Below are 22,836 nucleotides of genomic sequence, written 5' to 3' on the forward strand. Positions count from 1 at the left end.
CCATATACCACACTACTAAATACTAACAGCTTAGTTATCCATATACCACACTACTAAATACTAACAGCTTAGTTATCCATATACCACACTACTAAATACTAACAGCTTAGTTATCCATATACCACACTACTAAATACAAACAGCTTAGTTATCCATATACCACACTACTAAATACAAACAGCTTAGTTATCCATATACCACACTACTAAATACAAACAGCTTAGTTATCCATATACCACACTACTAAATACTAACAGCTTAGTTATCCATATACCACACTACTAAATACTAACAGCTTAGTTATCCATATACCACACTACTAAATACTAACAGCTTAGTTATCCATATACCACACTACTAAATACAAACAGCTTAGTTATCCATATACCACACTACTAAATACTAACAGCTTAGTTATCCATATACCACACTACTAAATACTAACAGCTTAGTTATCCATATACCACACTACTAAATACAAACAGCTTAGTTATCCATATACCACACTACTAAATACTAACAGCTTAGTTATCCATATACCACACTACTAAATACTAACAGCTTAGTTATCCATATACCACACTACTAAATACTAACAGCTTAGTTATCCATATAACACACTACTAAATACTAACAGCTAGTTATCCATATACCACACTACTAAATACTAACAGCTTAGTTATCCATATACCACACTACTAAATACTAACAGCTTAGTTATCCATATAACACACTACTAAATACTAACAGCTAGTTATCCATATACCACACTACTAAATACTAACAGCTTAGTTATCCATATACCACACTACTAAATACTAACAGCTTAGCTATTCATATACCACACTACTAAATACTAACAGCTTAGTTATCCATATACCACACTACTAAATACTAACAGCTTAGTTATTCATATACCACACTACTAAATACTAACAGCTTAGTTATCCATATACCACACTACTAAATACAAACAGCTTAGTTATCCATATACCACACTACTAAATACTAACAGCTTAGTTATCCATATACCACACTACTAAATACAAACAGCTTAGTTATCCATATACCACACTACTAAATACAAACAGCTTAGTTATCTATATACCACACTACTAAATACAAACAGCTTAGTTATCTATATACCACACTACTAAATACTAACAGCTTAGTTATCCATATACCACACTACTAAATACTAACAGCTTAGTTATCCATATACCACACTACTAAATACTAACAGCTTAGTTATCCATATACCACACTACTAAATACTAACAGCTTAGTTATCCATATATCACACTACTAAATACTAACAGCTTAGTTATCCATATACCACACTACTAAATACTAACAGCTTAGTTATCCATATACCACACTACTAAATACTAACAGCTTAGTTATCCATATACCACACTACTAAATACAAACAGCTCAGTTATCCATATACCACACTACTAAATACTAACAGCTTAGTTATCCATATACCACACTACTAAATACAAACAGCTTAGTTATCTATATACCACACTACTAAATACAAACAGCTTAGTTATCCATATACCACACTACTAAATACAAACAGCTTAGTTATCCATATACCACACTACTAAATACTAACAGCTTAGTTATCCATATACCACACTACTAAATACAAACAGCTTAGTTATCCATATACCACACTACTAAATACAAACAGCTTAGTTATCCATATACCACACTACTAAATACAAACAGCTTAGTTATCCATATACCACACTACTAAATACAAACAGCTTAGTTATCCATATACCACACTACTAAATACAAACAGCTTAGTTATCCATATACCACACTACTAAATACAAACAGCTTAGTTATCCATATACCACACTACTAAATACAAACAGCTTAGTTATCCATATACCACACTACTAAATACTAACAGCTTAATTATCCATATACCACACTACTAAATACAAACAGCTTAGTTATCCATATACCACACTACTAAATACAAACAGCTTAGTTATCCATATACCACACTACTAAATAAAAACAGCTTAGTTATCCATATACCACACTACTAAATACAAACAGCTTAGTTATCCATATACCACAATACTAAATACAAACAGCTTAGTTATCCATATACCACACTACTAAATACAAACAGCTTAGTTATCCATATACCACACTACTAAATACAAACAGCTTAGTTATCCATGTACCACACTACTAAATACAAACAGCTTAGTTATCCATATACCACACTACTAAATACAAACAGCTTAGTTATCTATATACCACACTACTAAATACAAACAGCTTAGTTATCCATATACCATACTACTAAATACAAACAGCTTAGTTATCCATATACCACACTACTAAATACAAACAGCTTAGTTATCCATATACCACACTACTAAATACAAACAGCTTAGTTATCCATATACCACACTACTAAATACAAACAGCTTAGTTATCCATTTACCACACTACTAAATACTAACAGCTTAGTTATCCATATACCACACTACTAAATAGAAACAGCTTAGTTATCCATATACCACACTACTAAATACTAACAGCTTAGTTATCCATATACCACACTACTAAATACTAACAGCTTAGTTATCCATATACCACACTACTAAATACTAACAGCTTAGTTATCCATATACCACACTACTAAATACAAACAGCTTAGTTATCCATATACCACACTACTAAATACTAACAGCTTAGTTATCCATATACCACACTACTAAATACTAACAGCTTAGTTATCCATATACCACACTACTAAATACAAACAGCTTAGTTATCCATATACCACACTACTAAATACAAACAGCTTAGTTATCCATATACCACACTACTAAATACAAACAGCTTAGTTATCCATATACCACACTACTAAATACTAACAGCTTAGTTATCCATATACCACACTACTAAATACTAACAGCTTAGTTATCCATATACCACACTACTAAATACTAACAGCTTAGTTATCCATATACCACACTACTAAATACTAACAGCTAGTTATCCATATACCACACTACTAAATACTAACAGCTTAGTTATCCATATACCACACTACTAAATACTAACAGCTTAGTTATCCATATACCACACTACTAAATACTAACAGCTTAGTTATCCATATACCACACTACTAAATACTAACAGCTTAGTTATCCATATACCACACTACTAAATACTAACAGCTTAGTTATTCATATACCACACTACTAAATACTAACAGCTAGTTATCCATATACCACACTACTAAATACTAACAGCTTAATTATCCATATACCACACTACTAAATACAAACAGCTTAGTTATCCATATACCACACTACTAAATACAAACAGCTTAGTTATCCATATACCACACTACTAAATAAAAACAGCTTAGTTATCCATATACCACACTACTAAATACAAACAGCTTAGTTATCCATATACCACACTACTAAATACAAACAGCTTAGTTATCCATATACCACACTACTAAATACAAACAGCTTAGTTATCCATATACCACACCACTAAATACTAACAGCTTAGTTATCCATATACCACACTACTAAATACAAACAGCTTAGTTATCCATATACCACACTACTAAATACTAACAGCTTAGTTATCTATATACCACACTACTAAATACAAACAGCTTAGTTATCCATATACCATACTACTAAATACAAACAGCTTAGTTATCCATATACCACACTACTAAATACAAACAGCTTAGTTATCCATATACCACACTACTAAATACAAACAGCTTAGTTATCCATATACCACACTACTAAATACTAACAGCTTAGTTATCCATTTACCACACTACTAAATACAAACAGCTTAGTTATCCATATACCACACTACTAAATAGAAACAGCTTAGTTATCCATATACCACACTACTAAATACAAACAGCTTAGTTATCCATATACCACACTACTAAATACAAACAGCTTAGTTATCCATATACCACACTACTAAATACTAACAGCTTAGTTATCCATATACCACACTACTAAATACTAACAGCTTAGTTATCCATATACCACACTACTAAATACTAACAGCTTAGTTATCCATATACCACACTACTAAATACAAACAGCTTAGTTATCCATATACCACACTACTAAATACTAACAGCTTAGTTATCCATATACCACACTACTAAATACTAACAGCTTAGTTATCCATATACCACACTACTAAATACAAACAGCTTAGTTATCCATATACCACACTACTAAATACAAACAGCTTAGTTATCCATATACCACACTACTAAATACAAACAGCTTAGTTATCCATATACCACACTACTAAATACAAACAGCTTAGTTATCCATATACCACACTACTAAATACTAACAGCTTAGTTATCCATATACCACACTACTAAATACTAACAGCTTAGTTATCCATATACCACACTACTAAATACTAACAGCTTAGTTATCCATATACCACACTACTAAATACTAACAGCTAGTTATCCATATACCACACTACTAAATACTAACAGCTTAGTAACCATATACCACACTACTAAATACTAACAGCTTAGTTATCCATATACCACACTACTAAATACTAACAGCTTAGTTATCCATATACCACACTACTAAATACTAACAGCTTAGTTATCCATATACCACACTACTAAATACTAACAGCTTAGTTATTCATATACCACACTACTAAATACTAACAGCTAGTTATCCATATACCACACTACTAAATACTAACAGCTTAGTTATCCATATACCACACTACTAAATACTAACAGCTTAGTTATCCATATACCACACTACTAAATACTAACAGCTTAGTTATCCATATACCACACTACTAAATACTAACAGCTTAGTTATCCATATACCACACTACTACAAACAAACAGCTTAGTTATCCATATACCACACTACTAAATACTAACAGCTTAATTATCCATATACCACACTACTAAATACTAACAGCTTAGTTATCCATATACCACACTACTAAATACTAACAGCTTAGTTATCCATATACCACACTACTAAATACTAACAGCTTAGTTATCCATATACCACACTACTAAATACAAACAGCTTAGTTATCCATATACCACACTACTAAATACAAACAGCTTAGTTATCCATATACCACACTACTAAATACTAACAGCTTAGTTATCCATATACCACACTACTACAAACAAACAGCTTAGTTATCCATATACCACACTACTAAATACTAACAGCTTAATTATCCATATACCACACTACTAAATACTAACAGCTTAGTTATCCATATACCACACTACTAAATACTAACAGCTTAGTTATCCATATACCACACTACTAAATACTAACAGCTTAGTTATCCATATACCACACTACTAAATACAAACAGCTTAGTTATCCATATACCACACTACTAAATACAAACAGCTTAGTTATCCATATACCACACTACTAAATACAAACAGCTTAGTTATCCATATACCACACTACTAAATACAAACAGCTTAGTTATCCATATACCACCCTACTAAATACTAACAGCTTAGTTATCCATATACCACACTACTAAATACTAACAGCTTAGTTATCCATATACCACACTACTAAATACTAACAGCTTAGTTATCCATATACCACACTACTAAATACTAACAGCTAGTTATCCATATACCACACTACTAAATACTAACAGCTTAGTTATCCATATACCACACTACTAAATACTAACAGCTTAGTTATCCATATACCACACTACTAAATACTAACAGCTTAGTTATCCATATACCACACTACTAAATACTAACAGCTTAGTTATCCATATACCACACTACTAAATACTAACAGCTTAGTTATTCATATACCACACTACTAAATACTAACAGCTAGTTATCCATATACCACACTACTAAATACTAACAGCTTAATTATCCATATACCACACCACTAAATACTAACAGCTTAGTTATCCATATACCACACTACTAAATACAAACAGCTTAGTTATCCATATACCACACTACTAAATACTAACAGCTTAGTTATCTATATACCACACTACTAAATACAAACAGCTTAGTTATCCATATACCATACTACTAAATACAAACAGCTTAGTTATCCATATACCACACTACTAAATACAAACAGCTTAGTTATCCATATACCACACTACTAAATACAAACAGCTTAGTTATCCATATACCACACTACTAAATACTAACAGCTTAGTTATCCATTTACCACACTACTAAATACAAACAGCTTAGTTATCCATATACCACACTACTAAATAGAAACAGCTTAGTTATCCATATACCACACTACTAAATACAAACAGCTTAGTTATCCATATACCACACTACTAAATACAAACAGCTTAGTTATCCATATACCACACTACTAAATACTAACAGCTTAGTTATCCATATACCACACTACTAAATACTAACAGCTTAGTTATCCATATACCACAATACTAAATACTAACAGCTTAGTTATCCATATACCACACTACTAAATACAAACAGCTTAGTTATCCATATACCACACTACTAAATACTAACAGCTTAGTTATCCATATACCACACTACTAAATACTAACAGCTTAGTTATCCATATACCACACTACTAAATACAAACAGCTTAGTTATCCATATACCACACTACTAAATACAAACAGCTTAGTTATCCATATACCACACTACTAAATACAAACAGCTTAGTTATCCATATACCACACTACTAAATACAAACAGCTTAGTTATCCATATACCACACTACTAAATACAAACAGCTTAGTTATCCATATACCACACTACTAAATACTAACAGCTTAGTTATCCATATACCACACTACTAAATACTAACAGCTTAGTTATCCATATACCACACTACTAAATACTAACAGCTTAGTTATCCATATACCACACTACTAAATACTAACAGCTTAGTTATCCATATACCACACTACTAAATACTAACAGCTTAGTTATCCATATACAACACTACTAAATACTAACAGCTTAGTTATCCATATACCACACTACTACAAACAAACAGCTTAGTTATCCATATACCACACTACTAAATACTAACAGCTTAATTATCCATATACCACACTACTAAATACTAACAGCTTAGTTATCCATATACCACACTACTAAATACTAACAGCTTAGTTATCCATATACCACACTACTAAATACTAACAGCTTAGTTATCCATATACCACACTACTAAATACAAACAGCTTAGTTATCCATATACCACACTACTAAATACAAACAGCTTAGTTATCCATATACCACACTACTAAATACTAACAGCTTAGTTATCCATATACCACACTACTACAAACAAACAGCTTAGTTATCCATATACCACACTACTAAATACTAACAGCTTAATTATCCATATACCACACTACTAAATACTAACAGCTTAGTTATCCATATACCACACTACTAAATACTAACAGCTTAGTTATCCATATACCACACTACTAAATACTAACAGCTTAGTTATCCATATACCACACTACTAAATACAAACAGCTTAGTTATCCATATACCACACTACTAAATACAAACAGCTTAGTTATCCATATACCACACTACTAAATACAAACAGCTTAGTTATCCATATACCACACTACTAAATACAAACAGCTTAGTTATCTATCTACCACACTACTAAATACTAACAGCTTAGTTATCCATATACCACACTACTAAATACTAACAGCTTAGTTATCCGTATACCACACTACTAAATACAAACAGCTTAGTTATCTATATACCACACTACTAAATACTAACAGCTTAGTTATCCATATACCACACTACTAAATACTAACAGCTTAGTTATCCATATACCACACTACTAAATACTAACAGCTTAGTTATCCATATACCACACTACTAAATACTAACAGCTTAGTTATCCATATACCACACTACTAAATACTAACAGCTAGTTATCCATATACCACACTACTAAATACTAACAGCTTAGTTATCCATATACCACACTACTAAATACTAACAGCTTAGTTATCCATATACCACACTACTAAATACTAACAGCTTAGTTATCCATATACCACACTACTAAATACTAACAGCTTAGTTATCCATATACCACACTACTAAATACTAACAGCTTAGTTATTCATATACCACACTACTAAATACTAACAGCTAGTTATCCATATACCACACTACTAAATACTAACAGCTTAGTTATCCATATACCACACTACTAAATACTAACAGCTTAGTTATCCATATACCACACTACTAAATACTAACAGCTTAGTTATCCATATACCACACTACTAAATACTAACAGCTTAGTTATCCATATACCACACTACTAAATACTAACAGCTTAGTTATCCATATACCACACTACTACAAACAAACAGCTTAGTTATCCATATACCACACTACTAAATACTAACAGCTTAATTATCCATATACCACACTACTAAATACTAACAGCTTAGTTATCCATATACCACACTACTAAATACTAACAGCTTAGTTATCCATATACCACACTACTAAATACTAACAGCTTAGTTATCCATATACCACACTACTAAATACAAACAGCTTAGTTATCCATATACCACACTACTAAATACAAACAGCTTAGTTATCCATATACCACACTACTAAATACAAACAGCTTAGTTATCCATATACCACACTACTAAATACTAACAGCTTAGTTATCCATATACCACACTACTACAAACAAACAGCTTAGTTATCCATATACCACACTACTAAATACTAACAGCTTAATTATCCATATACCACACTACTAAATACTAACAGCTTAGTTATCCATATACCACACTACTAAATACTAACAGCTTAGTTATCCATATATCACACTACTAAATACTAACAGCTTAGTTATCCATATACCACACTACTAAATACTAACAGCTTAGTTATCCATATACCACACTACTAAATACAAACAGCTTAGTTATCCATATACCACACTACTAAATACAAACAGCTTAGTTATCCATATACCACACTACTAAATACAAACAGCTTAGTTATCTATCTACCACACTACTAAATACTAACAGCTTAGTTATCCATATACCACACTACTAAATACTAACAGCTTAGTTATCCATATACCACACTACTAAATACAAACAGCTTAGTTATCTATATACCACACTACTAAATACTAACAGCTTAGTTATCCATATACCACACTACTAAATACAAACAGCTTAGTTATCCATATACCACACTACTAAATACTAACGGCTTAGTTATCCATATACCACACTACTACAAACAAACAGCTTAGTTATCCATATACCACACTACTAAATACAAACAGCTTAGTTATCCATATACCACACTACTAAATACAAACAGCTTAGTTATCTATATACCACACTACTAAATACTAACAGCTTAGTTATCCATATACCACACTACTAAATACAAACAGCTTAGTTATCCATATACCACACTACTAAATACTAACAGCTTAGTTATCCATATACCACACTACTACAAACAAACAGCTTAGTTATCCATATACCACACTACTAAATACAAACAGCTTAGTTATCCATATACCACACTACTAAATACAAACAGCTTAGTTATCCATGTACCACACTACTAAATACAAACAGCTTAGTTATCCATATACCACACTACTAAATACTAACAGCTAGTTATCCATATACCACACTACTAAATACTAACAGCTTAATTATCCATATACCACACTACTAAATACAAACAGCTTAGTTATCCATATACCACACTACTAAATACAAACAGCTTAGTTATCCATATACCACACTACTAAATACTAACAGCTTAGTTATCCATATACCACACTACTAAATACTAACAGCTTAGTTATCCATATACCACACTACTAAATACTAACAGCTTAGTTATTCATATACCACACTACTAAATACTAACAGCTTAGTTATCCATATACCACACTACTAAATACTAACAGCTTAGTTATCCATATACCACACTACTAAATACTAACAGCTTAATTATCCATATACCACACTACTAAATACTAACAGCTTAGTTATCCATATACCACACTACTAAATACTAACAGCTTAGTTATCCATATACCACACTACTAAATACTAACAGCTTAGTTATCCATATACCACACTACTAAATACTAACAGCTTAGTTATCCATATACCACACTACTAAATACAAACAGCTTAGTTATCCATATACCACACTACTAAATACTAACAGCTTAGTTATCCATATACCACACTACTACAAACAAACAGCTTAGTTATCCATATACCACACTACTAAATACAAACAGCTTAGTTATCCATATACCACACTACTAAATACAAACAGCTTAGTTATCCATATACCACACTACTAAATACAAACAGCTTAGTTATCCATATACCACACTACTAAATACTAACAGCTTAGTTATCCATATACCACACTACTACAAACAAACAGCTTAGTTATCCATATACCACACTACTAAATACTAACAGCTTAATTATCCATATACCACACTACTAAATACTAACAGCTTAGTTATCCATATACCACACTACTAAATACTAACAGCTTAGTTATCCATATACCACACTACTAAATACTAACAGCTTAGTTATCCATATACCACACTACTAAATACAAACAGCTTAGTTATCCATATACCACACTACTAAATACAAACAGCTTAGTTATCCATATACCACACTACTAAATACAAACAGCTTAGTTATCTATCTACCACACTACTAAATACTAACAGCTTAGTTATCCATATACCACACTACTAAATACTAACAGCTTAGTTATCCATATACCACACTACTAAATACAAACAGCTTAGTTATCTATATACCACACTACTAAATACTAACAGCTTAGTTATCCATATACCACACTACTAAATACAAACAGCTTAGTTATCCATATACCACACTACTAAATACTAACAGCTTAGTTATCCATATACCACACTACTACAAACAAACAGCTTAGTTATCCATATACCACACTACTAAATACAAACAGCTTAGTTATCCATATACCACACTACTAAATACAAACAGCTTAGTTATCTATATACCACACTACTAAATACAAACAGCTTAGTTATCTATATACCACACTACTAAATACTAACAGCTTAGTTATCCATATACCACACTACTAAATACTAACAGCTTAGTTATCCATATACCACACTACTACAAACAAACAGCTTAGTTATCCATATACCACACTACTAAATACAAACAGCTTAGTTATCCATATACCACACTACTAAATACAAACAGCTTAGTTATCCATGTACCACACTACTAAATACAAACAGCTTAGTTATCCATATACCACACTACTAAATACAAACAGCTTAGTTATCCATATACCACACTACTAAATACTAACAGCTTAGTTATCCATATACCACACTACTAAATACTAACAGCTTAGTTATCCATATACCACACTACTAAATACTAACAGCTTAGTTATTCATATACCACACTACTAAATACTAACAGCTAGTTATCCATATACCACACTACTAAATACTAACAGCTTAGTTATCCATATACCACACTACTAAATACTAACAGCTTAGTTATCCATATACCACACTACTAAATACTAACAGCTTAGTTATCCATATACCACACTACTAAATACTAACAGCTTAGTTATCCATATACCACACTACTACAAACAAACAGCTTAGTTATCCATATACCACACTACTAAATACTAACAGCTTAATTATCCATATACCACACTACTAAATACTAACAGCTTAGTTATCCATATACCACACTACTAAATACTAACAGCTTAGTTATCCATATACCACACTACTACAAACAAACAGCTTAGTTATCCATATACCACACTACTAAATACTAACAGCTTAATTATCCATATACCACACTACTAAATACTAACAGCTTAGTTATCCATATACCACACTACTAAATACTAACAGCTTAGTTATCCATATACCACACTACTAAATACTAACAGCTTAGTTATCCATATACCACACTACTAAATACTAACAGCTTAGTTATCCATATACCACACTACTAAATACTAACAGCTTAGTTATCCATATACCACACTACTAAATACTAACAGCTTAGTTATCCATATACCACACTACTAAATACAAACAGCTTAGTTATCCATATACCACACTACTAAATACAAACAGCTTAGTTATCTATCTACCACACTACTAAATACTAACAGCTTAGTTATCCATATACCACACTACTAAATACTAACAGCTTAGTTATCCATATACCACACTACTAAATACAAACAGCTTAGTTATCTATATACCACACTACTAAATACTAACAGCTTAGTTATCCATATACCACACTACTAAATACAAACAGCTTAGTTATCCATATACCACACTACTAAATACTAACAGCTTAGTTATCCATATACCACACTACTAAATACTAACAGCTTAGTTATCCATATACCACACTACTAAATACTAACAGCTTAATTATCCATATACCACACTACTAAATACTAACAGCTTAGTTATCCATATACCACACTACTAAATACTAACAGCTTAGTTATCCATATACCACACTACTAAATACTAACAGCTTAGTTATCCATATACCACACTACTAAATACAAACAGCTTAGTTATCCATATACCACACTACTAAATACAAACAGCTTAGTTATCCATATACCACACTACTAAATACAAACAGCTTAGTTATCCATATACCACACTACTAAATACTAACAGCTTAGTTATCCATATACCACACTACTACAAACAAACAGCTTAGTTATCCATATACCACACTACTAAATACAAACAGCTTAGTTATCCATATACCACACTACTAAATACAAACAGCTTAGTTATCCATGTACCACACTACTAAATACAAACAGCTTAGTTATCCATATACCACACTACTAAATACTAACAGCTAGTTATCCATATACCACACTACTAAATACTAACAGCTTAATTATCCATATACCACACTACTAAATACAAACAGCTTAGTTATCCATATACCACACTACTAAATACAAACAGCTTAGTTATCCATATACCACACTACTAAATACTAACAGCTTAGTTATCCATATACCACACTACTAAATACTAACAGCTTAGTTATCCATATACCACACTACTAAATACTAACAGCTTAGTTATTCATATACCACACTACTAAATACTAACAGCTTAGTTATCCATATACCACACTACTAAATACTAACAGCTTAGTTATCCATATACCACACTACTAAATACTAACAGCTTAATTATCCATATACCACACTACTAAATACTAACAGCTTAGTTATCCATATACCACACTACTAAATACTAACAGCTTAGTTATCCATATACCACACTACTAAATACTAACAGCTTAGTTATCCATATACCACACTACTAAATACTAACAGCTTAGTTATCCATATACCACACTACTAAATACAAACAGCTTAGTTATCCATATACCACACTACTAAATACTAACAGCTTAGTTATCCATATACCACACTACTACAAACAAACAGCTTAGTTATCCATATACCACACTACTAAATACAAACAGCTTAGTTATCCATATACCACACTACTAAATACAAACAGCTTAGTTATCCATATACCACACTACTAAATACAAACAGCTTAGTTATCCATATACCACACTACTAAATACTAACAGCTTAGTTATCCATATACCACACTACTACAAACAAACAGCTTAGTTATCCATATACCACACTACTAAATACTAACAGCTTAATTATCCATATACCACACTACTAAATACTAACAGCTTAGTTATCCATATACCACACTACTAAATACTAACAGCTTAGTTATCCATATACCACACTACTAAATACTAACAGCTTAGTTATCCATATACCACACTACTAAATACAAACAGCTTAGTTATCCATATACCACACTACTAAATACAAACAGCTTAGTTATCCATATACCACACTACTAAATACAAACAGCTTAGTTATCTATCTACCACACTACTAAATACTAACAGCTTAGTTATCCATATACCACACTACTAAATACTAACAGCTTAGTTATCCATATACCACACTACTAAATACAAACAGCTTAGTTATCTATATACCACACTACTAAATACTAACAGCTTAGTTATCCATATACCACACTACTAAATACAAACAGCTTAGTTATCCATATACCACACTACTAAATACTAACAGCTTAGTTATCCATATACCACACTACTACAAACAAACAGCTTAGTTATCCATATACCACACTACTAAATACAAACAGCTTAGTTATCCATATACCACACTACTAAATACAAACAGCTTAGTTATCTATATACCACACTACTAAATACAAACAGCTTAGTTATCTATATACCACACTACTAAATACTAACAGCTTAGTTATCCATATACCACACTACTAAATACTAACAGCTTAGTTATCCATATACCACACTACTACAAACAAACAGCTTAGTTATCCATATACCACACTACTAAATACAAACAGCTTAGTTATCCATATACCACACTACTAAATACAAACAGCTTAGTTATCCATGTACCACACTACTAAATACAAACAGCTTAGTTATCCATATACCACACTACTAAATACAAACAGCTTAGTTATCCATATACCACACTACTAAATACTAACAGCTTAGTTATCCATATACCACACTACTAAATACTAACAGCTTAGTTATCCATATACCACACTACTAAATACTAACAGCTTAGTTATTCATATACCACACTACTAAATACTAACAGCTAGTTATCCATATACCACACTACTAAATACTAACAGCTTAGTTATCCATATACCACACTACTAAATACTAACAGCTTAGTTATCCATATACCACACTACTAAATACTAACAGCTTAGTTATCCATATACCACACTACTAAATACTAACAGCTTAGTTATCCATATACCACACTACTACAAACAAACAGCTTAGTTATCCATATACCACACTACTAAATACTAACAGCTTAATTATCCATATACCACACTACTAAATACTAACAGCTTAGTTATCCATATACCACACTACTAAATACTAACAGCTTAGTTATCCATATACCACACTACTACAAACAAACAGCTTAGTTATCCATATACCACACTACTAAATACTAACAGCTTAATTATCCATATACCACACTACTAAATACTAACAGCTTAGTTATCCATATACCACACTACTAAATACTAACAGCTTAGTTATCCATATACCACACTACTAAATACTAACAGCTTAGTTATCCATATACCACACTACTAAATACTAACAGCTTAGTTATCCATATACCACACTACTAAATACTAACAGCTTAGTTATCCATATACCACACTACTAAATACTAACAGCTTAGTTATCCATATACCACACTACTAAATACAAACAGCTTAGTTATCCATATACCACACTACTAAATACAAACAGCTTAGTTATCTATCTACCACACTACTAAATACTAACAGCTTAGTTATCCATATACCACACTACTAAATACTAACAGCTTAGTTATCCATATACCACACTACTAAATACAAACAGCTTAGTTATCTATATACCACACTACTAAATACTAACAGCTTAGTTATCCATATACCACACTACTAAATACAAACAGCTTAGTTATCCATATACCACACTACTAAATACTAACAGCTTAGTTATCCATATACCACACTACTAAATACTAACAGCTTAGTTATCCATATACCACACTACTAAATACTAACAGCTTAATTATCCATATACCACACTACTAAATACTAACAGCTTAGTTATCCATATACCACACTACTAAATACTAACAGCTTAGTTATCCATATACCACACTACTAAATACTAACAGCTTAGTTATCCATATACCACACTACTAAATACAAACAGCTTAGTTATCCATATACCACACTACTAAATACAAACAGCTTAGTTATCCATATACCACACTACTAAATACAAACAGCTTAGTTATCTATCTACCACACTACTAAATACTAACAGCTTAGTTATCCATATACCACACTACTAAATACTAACAGCTTAGTTATCCATATACCACACTACTAAATACAAACAGCTTAGTTATCTATATACCACACTACTAAATACTAACAGCTTAGTTATCCATATACCACACTACTAAATACAAACAGCTTAGTTATCCATATACCACACTACTAAATACTAACAGCTTAGTTATCCATATACCACACTACTAAATACTAACAGCTTAGTTATCCATATACCACACTACTAAATACTAACAGCTTAGTTATCCATATACCACACTACTAAATACTAACAGCTTAGTTATCCATATACCACACTACTAAATACTAACAGCTTAATTATCCATATACCACACTACTAAATACTAACAGCTTAGTTATCCATATACCACACTACTAAATACTAACAGCTTAGTTATCCATATACCACACTACTAAATACTAACAGCTTAGTTATCCATATACCACACTACTAAATACAAACAGCTTAGTTATCCATATACCACACTACTAAATACAAACAGCTTAGTTATCCATATACCACACTACTAAATACAAACAGCTTAGTTATCTATCTACCACACTACTAAATACTAACAGCTTAGTTATCCATATACCACACTACTAAATACTAACAGCTTAGTTATCCATATACCACACTACTAAATACAAACAGCTTAGTTATCTATATACCACACTACTAAATACTAACAGCTTAGTTATCCATATACCACACTACTAAATACAAACAGCTTAGTTATCCATATACCACACTACTAAATACTAACAGCTTAGTTATCCATATACCACACTACTAAATACTAACAGCTTAGTTATCCATATACCACACTACTAAATACTAACAGCTTAGTTATCCATATACCACACTACTAAATACTAACAGCTTAGTTATCCATATACCACACTACTAAATACAAACAGCTTAGTTATCCATATACCACACTACTAAATACAAACAGCTTAGTTATCCATATACCACACTACTAAATACTAACAGCTTAGTTATCCATATACCACACTACTACAAACAAACAGCTTAGTTATCCATATACCACACTACTAAATACTAACAGCTTAATTATCCATATACCACACTACTAAATACTAACAGCTTAGTTATCCATATACCACACTACTAAATACTAACAGCTTAGTTATCCATATACCACACTACTAAATACTAACAGCTTAGTTATCCATATACCACACTACTAAATACAAACAGCTTAGTTATCCATATACCACACTACTAAATACAAACAGCTTAGTTATCCATATACCACACTACTAAATACAAACAGCTTAGTTATCTATCTACCACACTACTAAATACTAACAGCTTAGTTATCCATATACCACACTACTAAATACTAACAGCTTAGTTATCCATATACCACACTACTAAATACACACAGCTTAGTTATCTATATACCACACTACTAAATACTAACAGCTTAGTTATCCATATACCACACTACTAAATACAAACAGCTTAGTTATCCATATACCACACTACTAAATACTAACAGCTTAGTTATCCATATACCACACTACTACAAACAAACAGCTTAGTTATCCATATACCACACTACTAAATACAAACAGCTTAGTTATCCATATACCACACTACTAAATACAAACAGCTTAGTTATCTATATACCACACTACTAAATACTAACAGCTTAGTTATCCATATACCACACTACTAAATACAAACAGCTTAGTTATCCATATACCACACTACTAAATACTAACAGCTTAGTTATCCATATACCACACTACTACAAACAAACAGCTTAGTTATCCATATACCACACTACTAAATACAAACAGCTTAGTTATCCATATACCACACTACTAAATACAAACAGCTTAGTTATCCATGTACCACACTACTAAATACAAACAGCTTAGTTATCCATATACCACACTACTAAATACTAACAGCTAGTTATCCATATACCACACTACTAAATACTAACAGCTTAATTATCCATATACCACACTACTAAATACAAACAGCTTAGTTATCCATATACCACACTACTAAATACAAACAGCTTAGTTATCCATATACCACACTACTAAATACTAACAGCTTAGTTATCCATATACCACACTACTAAATACTAACAGCTTAGTTATCCATATACCACACTACTAAATACTAACAGCTTAGTTATTCATATACCACACTACTAAATACTAACAGCTAGTTATCCATATACCACACTACTAAATACTAACAGCTTAGTTATCCATATACCACACTACTAAATACTAACAGCTTAGTTATCCATATACCACACTACTAAATACTAACAGCTTAGTTATCCATATACCACACTACTAAATACTAACAGCTTAGTTATCCATATACCACACTACTACAAACAAACAGCTTAGTTATCCATATACCACACTACTAAATACTAACAGCTTAATTATCCATATACCACACTACTAAATGCTAACAGCTTAGTTATCCATATACCACACTACTAAATACTAACAGCTTAGTTATCCATATACCACACTACTAAATACTAACAGCTTAGTTATCCATATACCACACTGCTAAATACAAACAGCTTAGTTATCCATATACCACACTACTAAATACTAACAGCTTAGTTATCCATATACCACACTACTAAATACAAACAGCTTAGTTATCCATATACCACACTACTAAATACTAACAGCTTAGTTATCCATATACCACACTACTAAATACTAACAGCTTAGTTATCCATATACCACACTACTAAATACTAACAGCTTAGTTATCCATATACCACACTACTAAATACTAACAGCTTAGTTATCCATATACCACACTACTAAATACTAACAGCTTAGTTATCCATATACCACACTACTAAATACTAACAGCTTAGTTATTCATATACCACACTACTAAATACTAACAGCTAGTTATCCATATACCACACTACTAAATACTAACAGCTTAGTTATCCATATACCACACTACTAAATACTAACAGCTTAGTTATCCATATACCACACTACTAAATACTAACAGCTTAGTTATCCATATACCACACTACTAAATACTAACAGCTTAGTTATCCATATACCACACTACTACAAACAAACAGCTTAGATATCCATATACCACACTACTAAATACTAACAGCTTAATTATCCATATACCACACTACTAAATACTAACAGCTTAGTTATCCATATACCACACTACTAAATACTAACAGCTTAGTTATCCATATACCACACTACTAAATACTAACAGCTTAGTTATCCATATACCACACTACTAAATACAAACAGCTTAGTTATCCATATACCACACTACTAAATACAAACAGCTTAGTTATCCATATACCACACTACTAAATACTAACAGCTTAGTTATCCATATACCACACTACTACAAACAAACAGCTTAGTTATCCATATACCACACTACTAAATACTAACAGCTTAATTATCCATATACCACACTACTAAATACTAACAGCTTAGTTATCCATATACCACACTACTAAATACTAACAGCTTAGTTATCCATATACCACACTACTAAATACTAACAGCTTAGTTATCCATATACCACACTACTAAATACAAACAGCTTAGTTATCCATATACCACACTACTAAATACAAACAGCTTAGTTATCCATATACCACACTACTAAATACAAACAGCTTAGTTATCTATCTACCACACTACTAAATACTAACAGCTTAGTTATCCATATACCACACTACTAAATACTAACAGCTTAGTTATCCATATACCACACTACTAAATACAAACAGCTTAGTTATCTATATACCACACTACTAAATACTAACAGCTTAGTTATCCATATACCACACTACTAAATACAAACAGCTTAGTTATCCATATACCACACTACTACAAACAAACAGCTTAGTTATCCATATACCACACTACTAAATACAAACAGCTTAGTTATCCATATACCACACTACTAAATACAAACAGCTTAGTTATCCATGTACCACACTACTAAATACAAACAGCTTAGTTATCCATATACCACACTACTAAATACTAACAGCTTAGTTATCCATATACCACACTACTAAATACAAACAGCTTAGTTATCCATATACCACACTACTAAATACAAACAGCTTAGTTATCCATATACCACACTACTAAATAAAAACAGCTTAGTTATCCATATACCACACTACTAAATACAAACAGCTTAGTTATCCATATACCACACTACTAAATACAAACAGCTTAGTTATCCATATACCACACTACTAAATACAAACAGCTTAGTTATCCATATACCACACTACTAAATACAAACAGCTTAGTTATCCATATACCACACTACTAAATACTAACAGCTTAGTTATCCATATACCACACTACTACAAACAAACAGCTTAGTTATCCATATACCACACTACTAAATACTAACAGCTTAATTATCCATATACCACACTACTAAATACTAACAGCTTAGTTATCCATATACCACACTACTAAATACTAACAGCTTAGTTATCCATATACCACACTACTAAATACTAACAGCTTAGTTATCCATATACCACACTACTAAATACAAACAGCTTAGTTATCCATATACCACACTACTAAATACAAACAGCTTAGTTATCCATATACCACACTACTAAATACAAACAGCTTAGTTATCCATATACCACACTACTAAATACAAACAGCTTAGTTATCCATATACCACACTACTAAATACAAACAGCTTAGTTATCCATATACCACACTACTAAATACTAACAGCTTAGTTATCCATATACCACACTACTAAATACAAACAGCTTAGTTATCCATATACCACACTACTAAATACAAACAGCTTGGTTATCCATATACCACACTACTAAATACAAACAGCTTAGTTATCCATATACCACACTACTAAATACTAACAGCTTAGTTATCTATATACCACACTACTAAATACTAACAGCTTAGTTATCCATATACCACACTACTAAATACTAACAGCTTAGTTATCCATATACCACACTACTAAATACTAACAGCTTAGTTATTCATATACCGCACTACTAAATACTAACAGCTTAGTTATCCATATACCGCACTACTAAATACTAACAGCTTAGTCATCCATATACCACACTACTAAATACTAACAGCTTAGTTATCCATATACCACACTACTAAATACAAACAGCTTAGTTATCCATATGCCACACTACTAAATACAAACAGCTTAGTTATCCATATACCACACTACTAAATACTAACAGCTTAGTTATCCATATACCACACTACTAAATACTAACAGCTTAGTTATCCATATACCACACTACTAAATACAAAAAGCTTAGTTATCCATATACCACACTACTAAATACAAACAGCTTAGTTATCCATATACCACACTACTAAATACTAACAGCTTAGTTATCCATATACCACACTACTAAATACTAACAGCTTAGTTATCCATATACCACACTACTAAATACTAACAGCTTAGTTATCCATATACCACACTACTAAACACAAACAGCTTAGTTATCCATATACCACACTACTAAATACTAACAGCTTAGTTATCCATATACCACACTACTAAATACAAACAGCTTAGTTATCCATATACCACACTACTAAATACTAACAGCTTAGTTATCCATATACCACACTACTAAACACAAACAGCTTAGTTATCCATATACCACACTACTAAATACTAACAGCTTAGTTATCCATATACCACACTACTAAATACTAACAGCTTAGTTATCCATATACCACACTACTAAATACAAACAGCTTAGTTATCCATATACCACACTACTAAATACAAACAGCTAGTTATCCATATACCACACTACTAAATACTAACAGCTTAGTTATCCATATACCACACTACTAAATACAAACAGCTTAGTTATCCATATACCACACTACTAAATACAAACAGCTTAGTTATCTATATACCACACTACTAAATACAAACAGCTTAGTTATCTATATACCACACTACTAAATACAAACAGCTTAGTTATCTATATACCACACTACTAAATACAAACAGCTTAGTTATCTATATACCACACTACTAAATACTAACAGCTTAGTTATCCATATACCACACTACTAAATACTAACAGCTTAGTTATCCATATACCACACTACTAAATACTAACAGCTTAGTTATCCATATACCACACTACTACAAACAAACAGCTTAGTTATCCATATACCACACTACTAAATACAAACAGCTTAGTTATCCATATACCACACTACTAAATACAAACAGCTTAGTTATCCATGTACCACACTACTAAATACAAACAGCTTAGTTATCCATATACCACACTACTAAATACTAACAGCTTAGTTATCCATATACCACACTACTAAATACAAACAGCTTAGTTATCCATATACCACACTACTAAATACTAACAGCTTAGTTATCCATATACCACACTACTAAATACTAACAGCTTAGTTATCCATATACCACACTACTAAATACTAACAGCTTAGTTATTCATATACCACACTACTAAATACTAACAGCTAGTTATCCATATACCACACTACTAAATACTAACAGCTTAGTTATCCATATACCACACTACTA

The sequence above is a fragment of the Salvelinus alpinus genome, chromosome 14 (genome assembly GCF_045679555.1).
Source record: "Salvelinus alpinus chromosome 14, SLU_Salpinus.1, whole genome shotgun sequence".
NCBI classification, from domain to species: Eukaryota; Metazoa; Chordata; class Actinopteri; order Salmoniformes; family Salmonidae; genus Salvelinus; species Salvelinus alpinus.